This window comes from Panthera uncia, chromosome C2 (genome assembly GCF_023721935.1).
Source record: "Panthera uncia isolate 11264 chromosome C2, Puncia_PCG_1.0, whole genome shotgun sequence".
Lineage (NCBI taxonomy): Eukaryota > Metazoa > Chordata > Mammalia > Carnivora > Felidae > Panthera > Panthera uncia.
The window spans coordinates 23,649,377-23,675,894 of record NC_064810.1 but is presented as its reverse complement, the minus strand read 5'-3'; the positions used below and the strand labels follow the sequence as shown (position 1 = coordinate 23,675,894).

At 37.3% G+C, this 26,518-nt stretch overlaps 1 pseudogene; it reads right to left on the bottom strand.

Annotated features, from left to right (window-relative positions):
* LOC125921522 (heterogeneous nuclear ribonucleoprotein D-like) overlaps positions 1-20,638 on the bottom strand; it is a 190,027-nt pseudogene extending 169,389 nt beyond the window's left edge.
* Between the last annotated feature and the right edge of the window lie 5,880 nt (positions 20,639-26,518).

Genomic DNA, 26,518 nt, shown 5'->3' with positions numbered 1-26,518 from the left:
AAGTTTTTGCTTGCAGAAAGGCTTCATTATTTATATTTCCCATAAATTATATTTATATTTTTATAAGGGCTTGAAATGTTCTATGATATTAAATCTTAGCAGCATCTTAGAGGATGCCTAAGTAATTTTTCAATATATGCCTTCATTTTTTATTTTACCCTTGGCATTTTTAGTGAGTCAAGTAATTGTATAAGAATACCTCCTTTCTCTTTTTGGATATTATTCTAGCCACTTGGTCATTTTCAGTCTAAGGATCGAGGCTACACTTCAGTTCTCACAATGTTGGTATACTCGGTGTGTGTGTGTGTGTGTGTGTGTGTACATAATAATCCTTCCTCTCCAGTTTCCTTCTTTTGGGAGATTCTATTTATGTATCATCTGCTCTTATATACTGCTTTTATATATGTGTCTTTTCCCTCATATTCTCTGGGATCCCCCCCCCCACTATATTTGGAAACATTTCAGGATTTTTATCTACCAGAAGTTCCATATAAGTTTTATTTTCACCAGTCTTATACCTAATATTCAGGACTCTTTAATTTTCAGCTGCCCAGATGCCATATCTGTTATTTAAATGTATTAAGTACTCAATATTTTATACTAACATTAATTGTGTTGTTGATTTAACCTTCTTTTTTTCTTCTGATTTACCTCTATGCCCTTGTGCCCTGTTTATCTTGTTGTTGTTGTTTTCATTGGGTACATTAAGGTCCTACCTCATTCACATTTCTACTGTCTTTTCTTATGCTCTCCCAATTCTGTTTTCCTACTCTCTTCCAGAATTTTTTAATCATGTTTCGTGCTTCACTTCCTCCTGAATTCTGTATTTTTTTTTTCAAGTCCTTTATTTTGTGCACTTTGGCAGTGTTACTCTCTCATGAAAGGTAAGGGGAATACATATGAGTTTTGAGTGTCATCTAAATGTTGTTTAGATTTTATACAGAAAACATATAAATGACAATCCTAGCATATCTGTTAAATTGAAGCCTACATAATTTATGAAAAATGAATATGCAGTTACCCTAGCATTAATTTCATACAGTGTACATAAGTATATCTCAACTGTTATTTAGACTATAAAATAAAGAAATTTAAATCTTTCAGATTATCTCAAATATGGTGGACTATAAGCTGTAAACACAGGGTGATGTTTAGTAGTAAACAGTAAAACCAACAAAATACACATTGATGAGAAGTAAATTTTTTATTTGATACCAATGATCAATTTTGCACCATTAAAACATACATCGTTTTATGGACTGAATTGCAACTCCTCCAAATTGTGTTGAATTATTAGCCCCCAGTATTTTAAATATGACCTTATTTGAAAGCTGGATCACTGCAGATGTGATTAGTTAAGACGAAGCTTTTAGGGTGGGCCCTAATTCCATATGACTAGTATCTTTATAAAAACAGGAAATCAGAACGTAGACACACACAGGGAAAACGCCATGTGAAGGTTGGAGTTATACTGCACAAGCCAAGGAACTACCAAAAGGTAGGAGAGAAGTGTTCTGGAAAGATTCTTCCCTAGTATCTTCAAAGGGAGCATGGGCCTTCCTACATTTTGATTCAGACTTCTGGCCTCCGAACTGTTGAGACAATACATTTCTGTTATTCTTTTTTTGTGTCGTTTAATGTTTATTTATTTTGAGAGAGTGCACATGAACAGGAGAGGGGCAGAGAGAGAGAGAGAGAGAGAGAGAGAGAGAGAGAATCCCGAGCAGGTTCCTCCTCCTAGCTGTCAGCGCAGAGCAGACACAGGGCTCGATCTCATGAACCATGATATCATGACATGAGCCAAAATCAAGGGGTAGACGCTTAACTGACTGAGCCACCCAGGCACCCCTACATTTCTGTTGTTCTAAGACACCCAGTTTGTGGTACTTTGTTATATCAGCCCTAAGAAATTAACACATCTTCCTTATCTTCATGAAATATCGTCATTCGGTCTGCGAATTTTTATTTTCTGGGTTTTGTCTTGTTGCTGTTAGGATGCGTACAAAAATACTGATAAATGCAAAGCTGTGCACGGTCTGGCATCTGCCATCCATTCCGGCTTTATCCCATCATCTGACATGATTTCACTCCTTGCTCCCTGCTCCAGCCACACTGGTTGCTGGCACTACTACTCACCCGACTTCCTCCTTCCCCATCAGTGGCAGCATCTACTCCTTGAATGGGCCATTCTCTCGCCTATTAAGTGTCATTTCAAATATTGTTTTTATCTTCTTAGAAAAATTTCTTCTCTTCCCACACATTTCACATAGTTAACTACTATTTATCTATTTATTTACTGGCTTAATTCTTGGCCGACATCTATAAACTGAAAGCAGAGTTGTAAAAGTTTCCACTCATCACTGCATTTCCATTGTCAAGTGCATTCCTTGATACATAAATAGATGAAACACAGAGAAACACTGCTAATTTTAATAGCTGTAGCTGAGAATGTAGGAGTAGATATAACAAAATTATTGCATTTTGGTTACATGGGCTTTGAATATTCTTTATATATATGAGAAAATAAACATGGTCTAGCTACATGGAAATAACTCCTACCATTCTGATGCTTCTCACTGTTTCAATACATACTCTCTTTAAACCCTAAGAACAGGCTTGTGAGATATGTATAACATCACCCCTCTTTTTTACAATGAGGAAACAGAGCATCCTTCAAATTAACTAACTTCCATGATCTCACTGCTAACTATCCTATTAAAATAACCTATCATGGGTTACACTTTAAGTAAATTTAAAAGGCACTGTAGTCACGAAAGTCAGGAAAAGTTTCATGTGTCCATGTTTGACTGATGTTTGAGGAAAGACATAATTTTCCAGGAAGAGAATCGAAGGTGGAAACATTCCTGAAAGCAAGAACAGAATTAGTATTCAAAGTTTCCTCTCCCATCATCCCCATCAGTGAGTGAATGCTTCCCATTTCACTGATTGCCAGATATAGGCCCATATTTATATCAATGAATCAACAACTGAAAAGTGCTTTCATCAATTGCCCACATTATTAAATTAAACAGAGCGATCTGCTAGCCCATTAAATTCATCTCTACCTGAAATTTTACTTACTTTGTACATCCAAATCAATCACACAGAAAATGCTTGTACACATAATATTTCATGCTCCTTTTTGGCCAAGCAATTTTTCTGGATGGTGATTTCTCTCACGTTTTGTTGTCACATGTGCTTTTTGGGGGCTATGGCAGTACCAGCAGATATATTTCTGGTGTCATGTAAGATCAAGACAGAATGAAGGTGGGATGTATTTTTGAAGAGATGGATAGAAGGTTATCAGAAATGCCTAATATTTGATTCCTCCAAGTATTTAAACTTCAATATTTAGGAACTTTGTATCTGCAAACAGAGAAGCCTAAGGCAGTAGAGAATTCAAATGGTGGTGTAGTTACACGATGCAGAAGAGCATGATTTGGATCAAATTTTCAGCAATCTCAGAGCTCTGGCTACATCTGGAAATGGTCCTTGCTGTAGCAATGACATCACCATTAACAGCAGCAACAACAGATACTTACATTATTGTGTGCTTACCTTATGTCAGGCCACGTTTAAGATTTTCATATGTACTGGGGTGCCTGGGTGACTCAGTCAAGCGTTCGACTTCAGCTCAGGTCATAATCTCATGGTCCATGAGTTCAAGCCCCGCATCGGGCTCTGCGCTGACAGCTTAGAGCCTGGAGCCTGCTTCAGATTCTGTATCCCCCTCTCTCTCTGTCCCTCCCCTGCTCGTGCTCTGTCTCTGTCTCTCACGGGTGAATAAACATTAAAAAAATTTTTTTTAAGGTTTTCATATATATCAACTGGTTTAATTCAAATCATATTCCTTATCTACTTAGATGATATAGAATTAAACTGGTCTGATTCCTGCTGCAAATTATTTAGTGACACTTAAAACTCTCAAATTTGGGGTGTGCATGGGTGGCTCATTGCGTTAAGCTTCCGACTTTGGCTCAGGTCATGATCTCACATTTCATGAGTCTGAGCCCGCATTGGGATCTGTGCTGACAGTGCAGAACCTGCTTGGGATTCACTCTCTCTTCCTCTACTTCTCTGCCCCTCCCCTGCTTGTGCTCTAAGTAAATAAATAAACTTAAACAAACAAACAAACAAACAGAAAAGAGGAATGCCTGGGTGCTCAGTCGGTTAAGCACTTGACATCAGTTCAGGCCATGATCTTGCGGTCCATGGGTTCATGCCCTGGGTCAGTCTCTGAGCTGATAGCTCAAAGCTTGGAGCCTGCTTCGGACTCTCTCTCCCTCTCTCTCTCTGCCCCTCTCCCACTCTCTCTCCCTCTCTCTCTCTCTCAGAAATAAATAAGCATAAAAAAATTTTTAATAAAAATAAATAAAAGAAACTCAAATTTTTACCTTAAAATTGCCCTAAACCGTCAGCAAGCAAGATTTCCATGAATTTTAGATCCCAAATGATAGCCAGCAAAACACTATTAAACACATCAGCAACACAAACTATTTGCTACCAGCCTGATCTCCAGACACTGGGAGATTCCCATAGCCTGCTGTTCAGGGTTATGCCTCAACTGGCTCAATAAGCCCTCTGTAGCCTTGTTCCTAGACTCCCCCTCCACCTTTTTGTGTAACTTATGCTTTTCTGACTCCAAGGAACACAGACTGATGCATTAATAATATCTACAAATTATAACCCAATAAATAAAATGAGAATGCAAGTATTCATACTTAAATAAAAATATAAAGAGGGAGAAGGAATGTTATGCATTTAGATTTGAATTCCACTTAATGTGCGGGAATGATAGAACGACGAGGATTTTTAAAAACTTCCATTTAGCAAACATGATATTAATAATAGTTTCAGGTAAATGGATGCTAACACTCATCGGTAAAATGTTGATAAGAAATGGTATAAAAACGATGTATGCATAATATATGCATACAGACACTAAAAATGACAAAATTTTAAAGTGAAGAGTATAAGGAAATTATTTTTACCACTCCTGAAACTGTGTAAAAACAAAGTTATTAAAAATGGGAAATTATTTGAGGCACCTGGGTGGTTCAGTTGGTTAAGCGTCCGACTTTGGCTCAGGTCATGATCTCACAGTTCGTGAGTTCAAGCCCCGCATCAGGCTCTGTGCTGACAGCTCGGAGCCTGGAGCCTGCTTCAGATTCCATGCCTCCCTCTCTCTCTCTCTGCCCCTCCCTCACTAGTGCTCTGTCTCTCTCAAAAATGATTGAACATTTAAAAAAATGGGAAATTGTTTAACACTTGTGACCCCTATATTATTTGGTAGGAAATGGGATACGTGGTTTTGACTATGAAAATTACTTAAGTAACATACTACATAACTAAGCCATTGTAAAGTTTATATTCTAAACATATATCGGTTTTCTCCTCTTCCTGAAAGGTGTCAATATGGGTGGTGAAAATATATTTTAATCAAGTCACAAACAATTCTGTGGTGGATGCTATTACAACACTAACTTCTAACAAAGTTTCTCTGCTTAAAAGTGAGGGTTATCAGAAATCATTTTCAAAACTGACAGAAAATATATGGCATAAAAATAAGAACGAGATTCTGGAAGCTGACAGACCTGGGTTCAGATTCCAGTCCAGCAGCTCTGAGCTCTTTGATATTGGAAAAGCTCCTCACGTTCTCTCAGGTTTTGTTTTCTCATCAATACCATGAGGATAATTAGTAGGAGTCATTTTATGGAGTTTTTATGGAGTCCAAGAAGAAAATTCAAGAAAATATCTAGCAGGGTCTGCACCAAATTAGTTTTTGTTTGTTTGTTTTTTTAACTACATGTTGGTTATTATAATTAATAAGAATTACACATAATAAACAGAGTTAGGTACTGTTTCTCCTTAAACCACTACATATGAAACCCTTCAACAGATATAAAATCTTAACCAATTCACCATCTAAAATTAAGTTGGTTGTTTATTTTATTCACACATCAAGGTGAATGAACATAGATTTCTTTTTCAATACCTTTCTTTTAGAAGAAAAAAAATAAAAGCAAACTATATCTAAAGTAAGTTTTTCGAAGTGACACTTCAAATGATTTCCATTGCTTTTCATTTCTACTGTCATTAGATATGCTCTGAAAATACTTCACTGCCTGAACAACTACTTGATAGTTTATAGGAGTGCTTTTTTATATTATTTGCAGGAGAGAGACACAAAGTTCAATTGAAAATTCCAAAAAGCTGTCACATTTCTTTTATTTGCCATTCTGTAATTTATTAAATATCCATTTTAAAACATTTTTATTGTTAGTTATTAAGCTTTACTCTGGAAGCTCAAATGCTTTATTATTGTTTCACTTTGCTAAAAAAAGTCAGTATTGCAAGAAGAGCAGAGAAAATCAGTTTTCTTCTCAATTTTTCAGGTTCACATGATTGGACTGCTTCTCTGCCTTCGGACACTGCACACTTTGATGAATACTGACTTCAAGAGTTTTAGAACAAAAATAATTTTTAGCAAAAAAAAGTGTGGAATAAAGGCATTATTTTAGAAACATCAAAATTACATACAATGAAGATATATTAGTCATAGAGGTTTTATTATGAATTTAGGAGCTATATGCTAAAAGGCTTGTATGGTGCTTGATTAATTTTGCTGACTTAATTCTATAACATCCAATTATAGGAAGAAGAAAATGCTATTTTAAAAGATTTAAAAAATAAAGGTACCATCTATTTTGTTTTCATTCTTTTGATAATAATTAACATCTTTATTGTTTTAATTATTTCACAGTCACTATGTATTAGTAACATGCAGTATTTGAAAAGATGCAAGTCCTGATTTAAATGAGTTACATGTTTCATTAGAAAAGGTAAACTTTTTTTAAAATAAAATGTATATTTCCTGAAAAGAATAAAGGAATCATCTTAAAGACTCTTTCTTCCAAGGATCTCTGATTTTCTCTTAAGTATAGCTGTAACCACATTGACACCTTGATATCAATATCAAAGTAATTTATAGTAATTTATAAATTTAACAAAATATCACTGGGCCATTTACAAAAGGCTCCAGTATGTGTGGCTTAACACCTATTTGCCTTCATGAAGCATAGTCTGAGTTTGAACAACTGGTGACAGTTTAAAGTCTGCAGTGTTCCACTTCTTTGATTTTTATAGATCTGTATAGTAGTCTTTATCCTAGAAAATTAGCCATTGAATTCATTTGGGGCAGCATGTGCCCTGAGAAATGTATTCTCAGGCCCAAGCATATCAATAATTTAAAATAAAAGGGTAAAGTGGTATTAACAATTAAGCTCTTAAAACGTGTCTTTTAATTAGAAAAGGATGTTAAAATAGGGCAACACTTTTAAAGTAGTAAAATGAAACCCATTTGTAACATATTGGCAATTAAACTTATTCCTTTTATTATTCCTTAGACACCCTGTGTTGTACTTATAAGGCAATCCTAATTCTTTAATGCTAGTTTTGAATCACAAGTTTAAGCTGACAGTTACTAGGTTTCTTATTCCAGGTCTTTAAGTTCTTATGTGCTGCTCTTAACAACTGAAAAGCTATTTCCTTCTTTAGGTCTTATGTATTTCTTTAAAAAAAAAAAATGTTCGGGGCGCCTGGGTGGCGCAGTCGGTTAAGCGTCCGACTTCAGCCAGGTCACGATCTCGCGGTCCGTGAGTTCGAGCCCCGCGTCAGGCTCTGGGCTGATGGCTCGGAGCCTGGAGCCTGTTTCCGATTCTGTGTCTCCCTCTCTCTCTGCCCCTCCCCCGTTCATGCTCTGTCTCTCTCTGTCCCAAAAATAAATAAAAAACGTTGAAAAAAATTAAAAAAAAAAAAAGTTTAAAAAAAAAAAAATGTTCTTTTCAGGGTATCTGGGTGGCTTAGTCAGTTTAAGCGTCCAGTTTAGGCTCAGGTCATGATCTCATGGTTTGTGGGTTGGAGCCCTGCATTGGGTTCTGTGGATCCTGCTTGGGGTTCCCTCTCCCTCTGCTCCTACTCCAGTTGCACTCTTTCTCTCAAATAAATAAAAATGTTAAAAATGTTCTTTTCTTGATTTGTAACAGTCCATCTTGTAGACTGTACCAAGTACACTCAAAATACAATGAAGTATTAAGTAAACTTGATGTTCAGAAGTCTGATACTCTTAATGAGGGTCTGAGAATTTTTATACATTATATTTAATACATTTAAATGAACAAGAACTTTTTCTAGAGGCAAAATGTAAGATTTTTGCCTGACAAATGATGATATTTTCAACAACTCACCTGAGGTTCATTGTCATATATTTAAGGACAATACAATGAGTGCTTACCATTTGGCAGCAGTATGACCATAATATATTCTTATTCTTCAATCAAAAAAAAAATGTTCTGCAGGGGAAAACTCTTTAGTTTACATTGTATTTTTATAAAACACATTAACACTTCTACTTCAAAAAGGTAAAGAGGAATTTGTACCTTAAACCACTTGTAACACTAATAAATCTGGAGATATGACCATACCTACGGTCCAAAGCAGTGTTGGGCTTGTATCTAGAATATCTATTACATAAGAAAATACTTTCTGCGGTGAGCAGAAACATGATTGATCAATGAAGCACACTGTCCCCAAGAGCAGCAGAAGTGAATATGTTGTAGAAGACATAGAAGTCTTTCTCTATCACATGAGCTAATGTGGGTGAGAGTTCCACTCAATAACTCCTTCTTCCTCTATATCCTGATATCTTTCATAATTTATCAGAACCATTCTTCAGGCTATTCATATGAAGGGGCTAATTACTACGGGATTAACAAATGTCAAGGATTTATAATTCTATCATTTCTTTATTTGACTAATATTTAATGGAATCAATTATGCCCCAAGCATTTAGTTACATTTGCATGCCCCTTTCTTATGTTTTAGATTTACTCTCGTACCTTTGGGCCTTAACTTGTGCCATTCCTCTTGTCTGTAATGACCTTTTCCTTATTCTTTACCTAGATAATTAATTTGCTTTCAGGTTTTAGGCAAAGTTTGACCTCAGGGAAGCCTTCTCAAACTCTCCATTATGATTCAAATGCTCATCTTCCCTGTTCGCAGATGATTCTTTGATCTATAAATGCATTTACTGTAATACATCATAATTATTATTTTACTCATCTATCCTATAGTCAGTCCTCTACAGTGGGTAGTTTATACAACAGTTAAGGCTTTTAACTGTTATTCATTTAAAAGAATTCACTCCACATTTCAGGTAATTCTCAAAAGTACTCATAGATTTAGAATTTTTCATGGTTCTCATTTCCATGTAGTTTTAAGAGGTTGTATTATTAAAGTGGCTTGTACAATGTTTCTTTAAACTAATATTTATTGAGGAAGTATGTGTGCTACGCGCTGTGCTGGGTACCGAAGGGGAAGTCAGGAAGGCATGTAAAGAGACTGACAAATCTGTTTCCGAACATGAGACAGTAGCTGATGTTACCCAAATCCTGAGAAAAAGTCAGTAAAAAATAACCCTCAGTACCTCATAAAAAGCCACTCTCCTCATTGCAAAGAGCAATCAAGTCAGCCAAAAGACTGCAGAGAAAGGAAGGCCTATACAGTAAGTGGAGAGAATAGAGACTTTCTGGGAAGTAGCAGCTTGGTGTTTCTATCATTCTAAGTAAACTGGAAAGACTGAGATTGAAGTTTAGACTTTGGAAGTGGTTATGAGTTGAAAAGCCAAGATCCCAGAGAAAAGAGTTAGAAATGACTGAGTATGAACTTTCCCTGGAGATCTGCTTACCCCCAAGTCATATTTGTATACTAAAGATCTATGCATCTCTGCATATTATATATGCATCTGTGTACATAAATGTCTTTCTAGAAACAAATGGAATTTAAGAGTTGTTTTCCTTAAAAGTGTCTTAGGTCCTTCTTATTCTTAAAATATAAAAATATTCATTTTGGATGCACTGTAACAACTCAAAGATATATAATCATTACAGTAAATTTTTAAAAATGATTAAAAATTATTTCTATTTACATATAATTAACATAAAGCATTATATTAGCTTAGGTATAATTATAATGATTCAATAGCTTTATACACTTCTCAGTGCTCATCACAATAATTGTATTCTTGATCCCATTTATCTATTTCATCCAACTCCCCAACCACCTCCCCTCTGGAAACCACAAGTTTATTCTCTGTACTTAAGAGTTTGTTAAACCATTTGTCCCTTTTTATTGTTTGTTCCTTTGTTTTGTTTCTCAAATTTCACATACGAGTGAAATTATATGGCATTTGTGTTTCTCTCTCTGACTTATTTCACTTAACATACCCTCTAGGTCTATCTATGTTGTTGCAAATGACAAGACTTCTTTTTTTTTTTTTTTTAATGGCTGAGTAATATTCTGGTGTGTGTATGTGTGTATGTAAATATATACATATAAACACACCACATCTTTTGTATTCATTAATCTATTGATGGATACTTGGGTTGCTTCCACATCTCGGCTATTGTAAATAATGCTGCAATAAACATAGGGGTGCATATATCTTTTCAAATTAGTATTTTTATTTTCTTTTTTGGGAAAGGGGCAAATACTCATTGGTTGAATTACTGGATCATATGGTATTCTATTTCTAATTTTTTGAGAAACTTCCATATTGTTTTCCACAGTTGTATTAATTTGCATTCCTACCAATAGTGTCTGAAGATTCCTTTTACTTCATATCCTCATCAACACTTACTAGTGTCTTTTTGATTCTAGCCATTCTGACAGATGTGACATATCTCATTGTACTTTTGATTTGCATTTCCCTAATGATTAGTGATGTTGAGCATCTTTTCCTGTGTCTGTTAGCCACTGTTCCATTTCTTTGGAAAAATGTCCATTCAGGTCTTCTGCCCATTTTTTTTTTTAATGACTTGGCAATGGTCAATTTCAGTAAGTGTTTTATAGTTTGAAAAAATTAAAATTTGTTATTAGGCTTGGTGTCACTCAAGGCAAGTGTATGAATTAGTTTCAGCTCTGATGATGAAAACATTTTATACCTGAGCATTCAAACAAGATAACCACTCTTCACATGTGGCTATTAAGGATAGGAAATACCTCTGCCTATTTTTTAATCAAATGGTCATTACTCTTTTTAGTTGAATCTGATTAAAAAGTGATTAAAATTATAATCACAATATTCATAAAGGGATACACAGGATAATAATAAGCATTTGATTCATCTAAAAGAAGGTAAAGAGAAAGAACAAAGAACAGATGGAAAAATAGCAAACAAAGAGTATGGTGGCAGACTTAATCTCAAAAGTATGTGTACCTTTAAATGTCAATCAAAGAAATATTCCAATTAGAAATATTAGACACTAAATTGTCACCCAACAACTGCATAATGTAACTACACTACAAAAGTATACCACAACTATTAACTGTTTATGAACTATGTATTTTTAAAGATATACAGCACTTAAAGCAAAAGAATGACAAAAAGATATCTCATGCTAACATACACATGTGTGCACACACATACACTCACAAATGCTAGCATAGCTATACCAATATCGCCTAAAATAAAGTTAGGCAAGATATGCTACTAGAGATAAAAAATGATCGTTTATATTTTAAAAACTATGTTTTATTTACTGTATTCATAAATTGTGATGATTATAACAAATTCTTAATTATACTGCAGATTTTAAAAATAAAATCAGTAAATTATAAAAAGATCACAGTATCAGTAAGTAGATAATGGATTGGACAATATGATTGACAAGTTGTACTTTATTTTCATATATAAAGCATTATATGTGCAACAGCAGAATATTTTATTGTCTAATTCACAGGGAGCATTCACCAAAATAGGATACACATAGCCCAAATTTAAACCACAATAGGCCATAAATCAAGTGTCAAAAATTTTTTAAATAATAATTTATTTTAGAATGTGGTGTCCCAGCACAGAATTAAACTCAAACCTAGCAATAACATAACTAAAACATCTACATATTTAGAAGTTATGGAATTGACTTATACGCAAATAAAAGATTAAATATAAATTTGAAAATAATTAGACTTGATATATAATGAAAATATGATATAAAATTTTGTGGAAGTGCTAAAAGCAATTGTTATAGGAAAATTTACAGTTGAAATGCATTTATTAGAAATAAAGAGAGGCAGGGGGTGCCTGGGTGGCTCAGTCAGTTAAGCATTGGACTCCTGATCTCGGCTCAGATCATGATGTCACAGTTCGTGAGTTCAAGCCCAGCATTAGGCTCTGCGCTGATGTTACAGAGCCTGCTCTGGATCCTGTCTCTCCTCCTCTCCTCTCTTGCGCGCGCTCGCGCTCTCTCTCTCTCTCTCTCTCTCTCCCTCCCTCCCTCCAAATAAATAAACTTTAAAAAAGAAAAACAGAAAAAGAGGGTAAAAATCAATATCCTACATCAAAAAGGATATAATAGGGGTGCAGGGGTGCCTGGGTGGCTCAGTCGGTTAAGTGTCTGACTTCAGCTCAGGTCATGATCTCATGGTTGGTGGGTTTGAGCTCTGTGTCCGGCTCTGTGCTGAGAGCTCAGAGCCTGGAGCCTGCTTCAGATTCTGTGTCTCCCTCTCTCTCTGCCCCTTCCTCGCTTGTGCTCTGTCTCTGTCTCTCAAAAATATTAAAAAAAAATTTTAAAAAGGATATAATAAAGGTGATAACAAAAGCAATGAGTTAGAAATTGGTCATATAAAAGAGTAACCCAACAAAACTAAAAGCTGGTTTTTTGAAAAGTTAATAAAATGCCCATATCTCTAGAAAGACTGATCAAAAACTAAATAAAAGCTACAATTTATAGTTCACCAGAATGAAAATAAATGGATTCTATCAGTTAGATATTAAGATATCAGAGGAAAATTTTATGCCAATAAATGTTTTAAATTATATGAAATAAATGAATTTCTTGAGAAACATAGACTTTCAAATTAATTCAATAGGAGTTAGAAGTATAAACAGTTCTATATTTATGCAATACTTTAATCAAGGTTTAATCTACAACCTTGCCAAAAAAGGTTGACTAGAGAATTCTTAAAATATTTTAAAGAAGCATCAATGCCAATTTCATAGAGACTCTCAGAGAATAGAAAAAAAAAGGGAATATTTCCAAGATATTCTATGTGGCTAACATGTCAATAGTATTTAAACTTTACAAATACAGTACAAGAAAGGAAACTATGAAGCTGGTATATTATTAGTACCATAACCTTGCAAAGACCATGCAAGAAAAAAAAAAATACCAAATCACTGGCATAAATACAAATTCAAATATGTTAAGCAAGATTAAATTGAATTCATCAACACATAAGTAGAACACATATAATGGATGGCAAGGTTTACTTTATTGCAAAGTTGAATTGATGTTAGATGATAAATCAAACTTGGATGTTTTTTTTTTTTTTTTTAATTTTTTTTTTCAACGTTTTTTATTTATTTTTGGGACAGAGAGAGACAGAGCATGAACGGGGGAGGGGCAGAGAGAGAGGGAGACACAGAATCGGAAACAGGCTCCAGGCTCCGAGCCATCAGCCCAGAGCCTGACGCGGGGCTCGAACTCACGGACCGCGAGATCGTGACCTGGCTGAAGTCGGACGCTCAACCGACTGCGCCACCCAGGCGCCCCAAACTTGGATGTTTATACTAGTTTTGTTCGTAACTGCCAAAACTTAGAAGCAACCAAGCTGCAGGTGAATGGATAAACTATGGTACATCCAGACAATGGAATATTATTCAGCAGTAAGTAAAAAGAAATGTAGTGTCAAGTCATGGAAAAACATGGAGGAATCTTAAATGTTTACTACTGAGTGAAAGCAACCAAACTGAAAAGGTCACATACTGTATGATTCTAACTATGTGACATACTGGAAAAGTCAAACCATAGGGATAGTAAAAAGATCAGTGGTAGACAGGGTTTGGGAAAGGAAGGAAGGAATAGGTGGATAATAGAGGACTTAAACATTAAGCTTATGTATTTATTTTGAAAGAGAGACAGAGAGAGCAAGTGGTGGGGGGTAGGCGTGGGGGGGGGGGGCCGAGAGACATGGAGAGACAGAATCCCAACCAGGCTGTGCACTGTCAGCGCAGAGCCCCATGTGGGGCTCAAACTCACAAACCATGAGATCCTGACCTGAGACCAAACTAAGAGTCAGACCCTTAACCAGCTGGGCCACCCAGCTGCCCTGAGAATAGAGGGGTTTTAGGGCAACAAAACCATTCTGTATCATACTTTACTGATGGATATAGCCCATCATCTATTTTTCAAAATCTAGGGAATATACAGCACAAAGAGTGAGCTCTGATGTAAACTCTGGGCATTGGGTGTTAATGATGTATCAGTGTAGTTTCATCATTCATAACAAAAGCACCGCTGTGGTATGGGATATTGATACTGAGATTGTATGTGCATGTGTGAGGGCGGTGGGGATAAGGAAGTTCTCTGTACTTTCCAATAAATTTTGTGTGAGTCTAAAAATCACACACCTCTCATTACATGCAACAAAGCATATGCAAGATCTCCACATAGATAAATATGCAATGATATTCAAAGAAAACTTTAAAAAATTAAGTAAATTCAATATTCCATATATACATGAATAGAGAACCTAATACTTTATGCTGATCTTCCCAAAATTGATCTATAGATTTAATACGATACTGATTTAAATTAATTACAGCAGTGTGTGTGAATGACAAACTAAGTACAAATTGTATATTAAAATGTAATGGCCGGAAACAGAAAAGATATTTTGAAAGAGGAAAAAGTTGGTGGACTTGCATTATCAAATATAAAGACTTTTCATAAAGATGTACTTCTCACCATTATCTGCAATATATTTGTTTAGAACTATGATAGTATGCTTTTTTATAAACAGTTTTTGGAGCATTTGCATAAGTCAAAGGGATAATTAATTAAAAAGTAAATGGAATGTTCATCACGTACTTTTACCAAAAAACAAAGCATGTCCTCTCCTTTGTCTCTTAGGAATTCCAGAAATTCCTAAATCTCCTTCTTAAGGTTTTTATTTATATCAGAAGACTTCTTTAAGTGTAACATTTCCCACTGTTCTCAGTCACCTCTTTCTTTTCCTCTCATGCACAGAGAAAAACCCAGGGGCTGTTTTAAGTGTGGATGGTAAGAATCCTTTCAACTTAAAGTCAGATTTCATGATATAACATAAATTGTGTGTGAGGCATATTTTAATAAAGGGTGGGGGAGGGTGCACCAGCATAATGATGATGTTATCTATCTTCATTTATATAGACTTCTAAAAAGATAGAGCTCTCTGTAACAGATCCTTTCTTTTTCTGCATCTCACCTCAAGGCCAACCTGTTTTCAGCATGCCAACGCAAGTGCACGGTATACACTTTTCTGCTTTCTGCCACAGATTCTTTACTGAAACCATAGACAAGTGCAGTTGGGAAGTGAGTTAATGTCTCTCATCCCTCCCAACAAGAACACTGAAAGGATGGGATCCCAGTGATATATGTCCCAGACAACCTTCCTTTGAACAGACAATTCTGGGAGGTATCTATGATTCCCAGTTGTCCTGGATGAATCAAGTCTTTTACAACTGGCATGAGAAGTCACTTGCAGATCTCTCCCTCCTCTCCCGCCTCTAACTTTTCCTTCTGTCACTCCTATTCACCCACACCACACATACCATACCGCCTATACCCTCACCCTGTTTCATACTGTGCTTTTGAGGTAACATAAAAACTATGCTTTGGAACAAAGCAAGACCTGGCCTTTGATTTAATATGTAAAAGGCAGAGGGAAGTGTAAAGTCACACAGAGGTTTATATTTTAGGATAGCATAGAGATTACTATGGGATTACAGCCAGGAATGGAAGCATGCCCATCCCCTTCCAATGTTAATAAAATTATAGGTCATACTGTTTGCCATTTTGTAGATAATGAAATGCAAGTTGGAGGGTAGAATCCTTTCAGAGATGGATGTAGAACTGAGAAATCCTTAATCCCTGTCTGGTCTGACAGAAATACTTCTTTTCTGTGAACTACTTTGTTTAAACCTCTGATGAATGCTCCTGTTTAATTGGAAGATAAAATAATAATTTTACAACAGAACTCTTAATGTTTCAGTGCCATTTACAATAAATGTCACATTCTGAAACGCATTGTGATTTGTATGCAGCCTTCAAGTTTTATTTTTGAATCAGTTCCTTCTATTTATTTATCTCTTCTATTCCCCTACATTCCTATGCAATTTAAGTGCATAGACCACTGAGTTTAAAAATAAAATCTTCTTAGTGAAAAAATGAAAATTTTTCACAATATACTTTTCAATGTATTACTGCCACAAGTACTTATTTATGTGATACTTTTGTTTTATTCCTGTTGCATAAAGCAGAAAATATATAGAAATTAATGGACCATCATTTATATTTTCCTCCAAATTACAATATTTAGAGACCCTTAGAAAATTTTATTGTACTGCCTACCTAATGTAATGTGCTCATAGTAATCTTTTTATTATAGTGTTGCTTAAGCTACCACTGCTTTAGGTGTTAACAGCCATATTATTTAATCAGTGACATCAAACTGTGGTGTCAAGAGTATAACCGTACTGCATAAACTGGTAGGTCGTAGTGCTGGGTTAAATAAAACAAAGAACAATTTATGCCTGTTGTTACGACATATTTTTACTGCTCATTTGCTCTTAAAGTCTTTTCTGTTAAATCAATGGCAGGAGAGTATTTCATACTAATTTTTGTTTTTAGTCTTTACTTTAAATTACAGTAATGACATCTCCTGGTCTCCCTATTGAGTCTCCTGAAATGGAAATTTGACAGCTAAGTGTAATATATAGCTTATTCAGTTTGAAAATAAAGTGAGTATCTGTATATTTATAGTAGTACAATAATGGATTCATCCTGATAATTGCTAAGGTGTTTTGAGCCAAAAGTATTTAGAGACGTTGAAAACATACTGGCATACATATTTGTTTTTTAGGATGGGAAAATTGCGAAACAAAATAGCCCAGGATATAAGTGTAAAGTAAGTCAAATAAGCAAAGGTTTCTGGAGTTGAGCAATTTCCTCCTGCAAGGCAAATGTAACTGTTTCAGGAGAGCAGGGTATTATATACAAAGGTAGAAAAGATGATTAACTAAATTACCTGCTGTCCTGGAGAAATTAATTTGCTTCACTGGGAAAGCTATTTATTCTCAGAGTATTTTACTGATTGAGATTCATGATAGGGTAGAACGCATATCTTCCTGCTCAGAAGTCAACCCCACATTAAAGTATTCGTGAAGGATAAAAGTAAATTCATTATCATTTATTTCTCAAGTTCTTTTGAAGGCAGAAAGTAGATTAAATTGAGAACATGGAAGAGTTTAGGCTTCAGATAGAAAATGTTACATGCTTGTTAATATCTCAATGTGTAATTTAAATCTAAATCTTTTTTGAATTTAATGACATCCCCAATTTTTGGTATTTTAATGGCTGACATTGAAAACAAACATGTAATATCTGTGTTTTCATAATCACAAATAACAAGGCTTGTAGTTCTATTATTGTAATTATTTTTGTCATTATATAATATATTGAGTTGCATGGTGCGGTATCTATTTAAAAATGAGAAGTAACTAAATACTGAGATAGTATAGGAACTGAATACTGAGATGGGTCCAGTTGGGGCAATCCACCAACCTGGACCGTGGTCACTATTCAGCCCAACACTGACACCACCTGGATGGAAACAGGAACGAACCACAGCAGCCAGTGTACTGAAGTTAGCACTTTGGCTTATGATCATTAAGGAGTCCTGCCATGAACCTTTTGCAATGACATTGGACTGTTCTAAAGGGATTAACCCTATGGTTAGGATGGTCATGAATAAGCCAGAATATGCAGAATGATATTTGGGTTCACTTGCAAGAGCCTGAAGCAGTTCTTGCTATTTTCTCTGTTCTGGCTCATAAGGTGCTGCCACCACTGAGACTCAGGAAGCTGATGATCTTCCCCAGGTACAAGCCCAGGCAACCAACAATTCGGTAGATAGAGCCAACTGGGTGCTTAGAAAGGGTTGCTACTGTAGTATCTGGGTGGGATGGTACATTGCCAAGGATGCCAGATTGTCTTTGAGATGCAGTGACTTGATTAATGAAGTGACAATATGTCCTGTGTATTCTAAGCAATATCCAAAGCAACTGCCAAAGGAGTTGGGGACCATGCACCATAGTTCTCAACCACTGAGTCCTTGGCAAATTGATTACATTGGCTCCCTCTCTCTGAGTGAAAGTTTTAAATATGCCTTAGTCTGTGTGGACTCTCAGTGTGGCCTAACCCAAACTTTCTTGTTGCCAAGCAAACTGGGCTGCCACCATTAGGCAATTAGAAAAGCTGACTACCACGTACGGATACCCTTATTGAATAGACAGTCGTCAGGGGTCACATTTCAAAGGTCACTACGTGCAAGACTGCAAAAGAACATGACATTGAATGGAGGTTCCACCTCCCCTATAATCCGCAAGTTAGCAGTGTTGGTAGAAAGGAAAAATAGAATATTAACACAGGTTAAATTACTAACAAGTAAAACCACCTTGGTTGGCCTAGTGGACTGAAATACTCTCCCAAGCTTTAATATTTTCCAATAAGAAGCAAGTTGGGCATGTTGTCCCATATGCCAGATGGGAACTCCTGCCAAGGCATGCAACACCACAGAGGTATGGAAGGGGAGGGAAACAGCCATTGCCCTCTCACTATGGATCAACGTATTATGTTGCTGAGAACACCTAAGCCCCATCATCTGGGAAAGGCATGATCTATTGGAATTCACAATGGGGTGTCCACCAAAATGGGTGAGTTACAGTTCACCTGAGTGAGGAGGAACTACTCAATCTCCAGTGGAATCCTGTTTTCCTCCTGCAAGTTGCACCTGCTGTAATGCACTATACACAGAATGGAACATACATCATTGAAAGAGGGGTTCTAGTCTGGCATACCTGAACCCCAGTCCATCTCTTCATGCCTGACAGTGCTGCTTCCTCTCATCAACATGTATGGAACGCACAACTAGGTTAAGTTCTTAAACCTGCAGCAACATTAATATCCAAGGATTGGGCCACAGATGTAATTTTTATAGAAGGGAAGACGTGATTTTTTTCTATTAATCAAGCTACACAGGCAACCAATCAAATAGCTAATTGGAAGGGTCCTAAAATACCATCATCAGAGCCATGGGTGGCTACATTCAGATTTGAGATGGGTTCGTGTTGTTTACCTCTGGTTATGGACATTTGAGCACTCACACACCCCTGTGTTGGGACTAGAAGAATCTAAACAGAACCAACCCAACTGTACCAGTGATGTGGATATCACTGGAACTATGTAGTCATTCTGCTGCATTAAAGGACAGCAACTGGTTTGATGCTGACTGGTAGCACAGCCCAGGTATGTACCGGGTAGCCACCAATGGGACCCAATAATTGTGCAGCACAAATCTTTAGCCCTGGCTTCCAACCCGGGTGGTTGGACCACTGCACCCTGGGTTTTCCATGAGCATAGGACAGAATCTGCCCTACTGTAAGAAAAGTTGCCAGGCACTCTCTCAAGGCCAAACGGGCACATTCTGTTTTCCACTGGTATGATCATTTAGCCACTGCCTTTGTTCCCTTCACTGGCCCAGAGAGGTTATCGCAGCACATACAGAGCCCTTAGTAAATTCACCCAGCACACCTTAAATTATACCTAACATTTCAGTGTCTCTAATGAGAAAAACTGTCCTCCACAATAGGACGGGTCTGGGGCATTATTACTATCTCGTAAAGAGGCACCTGCACCATTATCCAAACAGAATACTGTGTGTTCACAACGGATCATTCTGCTAACATGCCATCTTTCTTAAGTCACACGAGGACACAAGTGAAGGCATGCACTGTCTGACCCCAGCTCAGGGGACTTAATAAATCAGTAATTCAGATCATGGGGCTCTTGGTGGAAAAAACGTACTTATTTTGGGAATCATTATCTTAATCTGTGTCTTCTCGTGCATGTGTCTCTATTGTTGCTGTGGCATCTGCCTCCGATGCAGCCAGACAGCCACCAAATGAGACACTCACATGCTAATAAAACCCCTTACTGACCGATTAAGTCACATGGTCTAAAATGGGCTGTGTGGGATTTTATGAGCTGGTCAAAAGGCCGTTGAGAGGACCCGACCACCAGTTGACCAGCAACCTGGACCCAGATAATTGGAGAGGCTCCTTACCCCCCCCCCCCCACTCCCATCCTTGGAAGGTGCATTGGACCCACTTTTCCCACACTACGAGCCACTTTAAGGCTGCAGCCTTGAGGTAGTGATGTATTACTGAGACCATTTGAACCCCATTGAGGCCTCTTTATATATAAACTCAAGATTCTAGCGTGTGGGTGCAGAGATTTACTCATTTTGCAGCCACCAAGACACGCCTCGTATGTGAGCTCCCTTTGTTTAAAACAGACAAACAAACAAACAACAAAAACACAGGCCCCAAAATGGTGTCACTTGGACCAAGTTCCCAAACTGGGGCTTGATACCTCATCTAACTGCAGTTTCAAAGTCCCCCCCAGAAAAGGAGTCTTACGCAGTCAGTCAGGAATTTTTCCATCGGCGCCAATGAGTCTGCCACTTGGGCCCTCTCCATGCCCCCCAAAAAGATGAGGTATTCTGCAAAGTCTTCCGCAGATTAGCTCATAATCAGTTTTTACCCCCAAGGGAAAGCCACACAGCAGGAAACAATCCTTTTCTTTTGTTAATAACTTTCTTGCCCCTCCCTCCTTCTATAAAAACTTACTTCTTATAAACACCTCAGAGTGCCCCTCTATTTCACAGGTTACTGACCAATTCATGAATCATTTAATAAAACCAATTAGATCTTTAACTTTTACTCAGTTGAATTTCTGCTACTTAACATCTTGCTTATTCAACTGCCACTTACCAATATGGGGAGCTCTGCTTGTTTCTTCACTCTCCGTGTTCTCCGGGTAAGGGGGCCAGTTTCAGACTTCAAACAGAGAAGTCAGAGTTGCGAACAGGCATCAGAAAGACACGTTTTGAGACGTGCTGAGTATGGGGGGCAGCTCCGAGCAAGGCAGAAACAGGCCTGAGCCACTGTGGACCCAACCGCTCTTCCCTGAGGCAGCCCAATCTCACGGGATCTTGGGATCTCGCGGGATCTCCAGGGTTCTGCGCGGGAGGCGTGAGAAACTCCTGGATGACCCGGATGCCGGATGGCCCCTGGTGCTAGTCTTTTCAGTACGGAGCTCTGGTTCCTACCGCCTATACTGCAAACCCCAGTTTTCGTGGTGGCCCGAAAACACCCCATGCAGAGGCACCACGCTAGAGTACTTCACCCAGAGGCTTGCCCAGGTATGGGGTAACGGGCTTGGCCAGAGACTGCACAGGGCAGGGCCTACCCAAAACCAGAAAGGGGGCGGGGTGCCTGGGTGGCTCAGTCTTAAGCACCTGACTTCGGCTTAGGTAATGATCTCACAGTTAGTGAGTTTGAGCCCCTCTTCAGGCTCTCTGTTGTTCGTATAGAGCTCGATTCGGATCCTCTCCCCACCCCCACCCCTCCCCCATTCATTCTCTGTCTCTCTCATTAATAAACATTTTTAAAAAATGGGGGAGTGATGCATGCTTGACTGGGTTGCAAATCTGTAACCTTCTTAGTACCCCCAAAGGTCCTGGGGTAGGTTTACAGGCTTCTAGCACAAAAGCATGGGTCCCCGGTTTGGTATCTACAATGTTCCAAGGCCATAGCAACCTGAACGCATACTCCATTGCACATCCTCAGTCCAGTTGTTCCTCCTGGCAGCTTCATAGTATCTAAAATTTGCCCTAGGAGACTGTTTCTGAGAGTTCTTCAAGTCTTTCCCCTGAAGACCAACCTGAGGACATTACTGTCTCTCTGAACCTTCGCATCTCTCTATCTAGCTATAGACCTCTCTCTATCCATAGATCTATAGGCAAATGTATAGCGATATGTAAATATATAGATAGGTATATAGGCAGATAGAGATAGGTATATAGATAGATATAAATACAGGTACAGATATCAAGAAGAGAGGAGAAATTTATTTAAGGAATTAGCTCATGTGATTGCAGAAGCTGGCCGGTACACCTTCAGGCTAGAGTTCTGGAGAAGTTTATGTTGGAGCTTGAGTCTGAAGACAGCCTGGAGATAGAATTTCCTCTTCCTTAGGGAGCCTCAATTGCTTTCTCTTCAGGTCTTTAACTGGTTAGATGATGCCCATCTACATTATGGATGGTAAGCTGCTTTAATCAAAGTTACTAATCTTGAGGTACCTGGGTGGCTCAGTCAGTTAAGCTTCTGACTCTTGGTTTCAGCTCGGGTCATGATCTCACAGTTCCCGAGTTTGAGCCCCATGTCAGTCCCTGCACTGACAGTGGGGAGCCTGCTTGGGATTCTCTCTCTCTCCCTCTCTCTCTGACCCTCCCCTGCTCGCTCTTGCTCTCTCTCTCAAAATAAATAAATAAATTTTAAAAATTTATTAATCTTAATGTTAATCTCATCTAAGAAATACTTTCACAGAAACATCCGGACTGGTGTTTAACCAAGTATCTGGGTGATGTGGCCTAGGCAAATTGACATATAAAATTAAACACTGCAGTCACCTAAAATCTGACATAGAATGCATGTCTATATATACCTGTGTTTTTAGTTTTGCTGCCCATATTGCTTCACTTTATCAATTTAATTTTTCTGCCTCCAGCTATGTCTATTCATATTTTCAAACTTTTTTTTTTGTATTTTCAAAGATTTTAGGAGAAGTCTTTCATCCAATGCAACCCTAGGATATTTCCTCTGTATCTGCAATTTTCATCACAATTGGATTCCTTATGCACTACTTCTTTCTGACTTTCAGAACTCTGCCTTTTTCTGCATACCAGGGAGAGATCTTTTTAGAGTTCACCTGGCTTTTGGATGAAGACAGCCAGCCTGTCAGTTGAGTGCTACTCCATAAAAGGCTCTCTCATTTTAGAGATATGATGTTTTATTTGGTGAAGTATCAAAGTTCATCTATTCCCCAAATCCAACATTGTCAAATGTTTAATAATCTCATTTTTTATTCATGACAAACTATAAAAACCCTAAAGTGAAATCAACTCAGCATAAATTTTTCATTAAGCATAGACTTCATTAGGCATAAAACTTTTGAGAGTGCATGTGCACACAAGTGGGGGGGGCAGATGGATAGGAAGGAAAGAATATTTTTTAATGTTTATTTATTTATTTTTGAGAGAGAGGGAGTGAGCGTACAAGTGCTGGAGAGCAGGGGAGGAGCACAGAGAGGAAGAGAGAATTCTAAGCAGTCTCCACACTGTCAGCACAGAGCCCAATGTGGGGCTGGAACTCACTAACCATGAGATCATAACATGGGTGGAAATCAAGAGGATGCTTAACTGACTGAGCCACCCAGGCTCTCCAGGGAGGGAGAAAATCTTAAGCAGGCTCCACACCCAATGCACAGCCTAACAAGGGGCTTAATCTCTGGACTTTGAGCCAAAAGGAAGAGTCAGACACTTAACCAACTGGAGCCTCCCAGGCGCCCAAGCATAACACTTTTAAATATACTCTTCCATAAGTCACCAAATTAATAAATTGCTACATGCTACTAAGAGCCTGAGTAAAGCTTCATGGTAATAGAAACAAATGTACCTAACACCCAATACAGTGTCTGGCACATAGTAGGTAGGCAATGAATAAGTTATAAATATCAATTAAATGAGGTTGGTAGATTGACTTGCCAAAATACTTAACCTTATGGTATGTACCATGTGGTGTAAATGAAATACAAAATATAGCTCATGGCCACAAATGATTTTTAAATTACGTTGAAGACTTTAATCTTTAATACATAAGCCACTAATAAGTATCATGAATAATGTTACTTAAAGATACTATAAATTCCTATATTATACTGTTCAAAATAAGGCAATACATTATGGTGTAATTTTGTAAAACAAAGAGGCAGCATTTTCAAAAGGTATAAAGAATAGTTTACTAAACTTTTCTACGGCTATGTGTAGAATCCTCTAAGAATTGGGATCTTTAATGCTACATCGGGCAGATCATGTAGAAAATGTTGCAGAGATGGACAGTGTGGAATTGAGTATAGGGTGCTCTCTACTCAAAATACAACAGCAGGAAATTATGGGAAGGGCACTGTGATAGCTTTATAAATACTGATCAGATATCACACACACACACACACACACACACACACACACACACACACACAAAACCTTACAGCGATATGTGTGTAAGAAATGCCTTTATCCTGCAAAACAAAATAAAACCAGTGATCCAGCAAGTAAGAAAGAGAGCTTGAAACTGTTTTTCAGGAATGTACAAGTTTGTGTGCTCCAAACTGAGGACAGGCACCTGACACAAATTATCTTCCAAGAATAGTACACCCAAACAATCCATGTATAAAGTTAATATTAAATGCCAGTTCTCAGTGTTGAAAAATTTGCTGGCTTTGCACAGTACATAATTTAAGCTAATTTGCTTCTCTGACTAACATCTATAACAAAATCTCACTGGTATAGTAATCAGTGACTTATTGGCAATATAAAATAATTGAAATTATCAACAGATAAAATTAAAGGAGAAGGTTTAAATGATAGAATTATGGTACATGCCAGCAATTTCTCAAAGCGAATTACCCAAATATAATTGCACATCTCTGCTGTGTTCTAAAGTTCAACAGCCTGAAATGTTACCGAATTATGTATGCATTAATAAGACACTTCATATCAAAAGGGGGAAAATAACAGAAATGGCTTAAAATCTGTATGGGATAGAAATCTATTAATGGTGTGTATGGATTATATGCTCCATTTTCTGTTACATTCACTTCCACATACATCAACTAAAAAGTATAAAGCTAGTATAAATTAGGCATTTATATATTATATTAATCTTATCACTAAAATCTTAAAACCTAAGCTCATGCTTTTTACATGATTTTGCTTCAAAACAATTGACTTTTTAAAAATTTTTTTAATGTTTATTTATTTTTGAAGGAGAGAGAGACAGAGTGTGTGAGTGGGGGAGGGGCAGAGAGAGAGGGAGACACAGAATCTGAAGCAGGCTCCAGGCTCTGAGCTGTCAGCACAGAGCCCGACGCGGGGCTTGAACTCACAGACCGTGAGATCGTGACCTGAGCCGAAGTCGGACGCTCAACCGACTGAGCCACCCAGGCGCCCCAAAACAATTGACTTTTTATGTGCCTGCTGTCAATAGAGTTTTGTATTGTAACATAATAAATTTGAATTTTTTAATTTGGTCTTGTACATAGTCACAGATAGATGACATGCTTTGGAAGACACTTGCTAACCAATTACCTTTTTGAAGGGTTATGTTTCTATAAAAGAGATGGAGCATAGATAGTATAAAGTGATGTTGATGGTCTCTCTGTTTGCATTTCTAATGAAACCTCTATTGCTTAGTGGTGACTCATTACCATTGGCAAACTTACCAATTTAGTATGTTCACTACTTAGATATAGTAACTTGTCTTAAGTAATACTGATGGAGGCATTTAACAATAGGGATTAAAATCTAGCATCTTTTAAAGAAAAAAATTATTTGCAATATGTTCATAGGATCGGAGAACAATGGAAGGGATACTCTAAAATGCTAAGGAACATATGAAGAAAAATAACAAGTGAAGTTAAAAACAGTCCAATTCTACAAGTGTAGAGATACACAGTTTTCTGATGACTGCAGGTTTTTCTCCCAAATTGTAAGATCTGAGACAGCAATTCCAAACTACAGCTTGAGAATGCACATGTACTCTGAGAACTGTCTGCAGACTGAACAAATACGCAAGACATGTATGCCTGCCTACAATCATATTTATATTTAAAAAGTCTCAAATATTTATAAAATAAATGTAAATCTGATCAACATTCTCTGGATTTATAATGCTTTCCTCTCAATCAGTGTATGCATAAAGTATAGATGCTCCTTAAAAAAGATCTGCAGGGGGACCTGGGTGGCTAGGTCAGTTAAGCATCCGACTCTTGATTTCATCTTGGGTCATGATCTCGCCATTCGTGGGTTTGAGCCCCGCATCAGGCTCTGTACCAACGGTGCAGAACCTGCTTGGAATTTTCTCTCTTCCTCTCTCTCTGCTCCTGCCCTGCTCATGCGCTCGCTCTCTCTCTCTCTCTCTCTCAAAATAAATAAACAACTTTAAGAAAAAGAAAAAATCTGCAAAATAAATGAAAAAAAAGACTATTTTGAAACAGGATACCTGGACAGATCTTTTCTTTTTTTTCTAACAGAGGCAACTGAATTTTATTTTATTTTTTTCTTGTCATTTTTTTAAGTATAATTAACATACAGTGTTATGGACAAATCTTTGTGTATAATTGAAGGGATATATGTTATAGAAAGCAATTCTGATATAGAATGTAATTGTCCATGTTTGAAAATAAAGCTGCTTGCTTAAAACATATATTTTAATGAAACAGAAAAATCTATTCTCCAA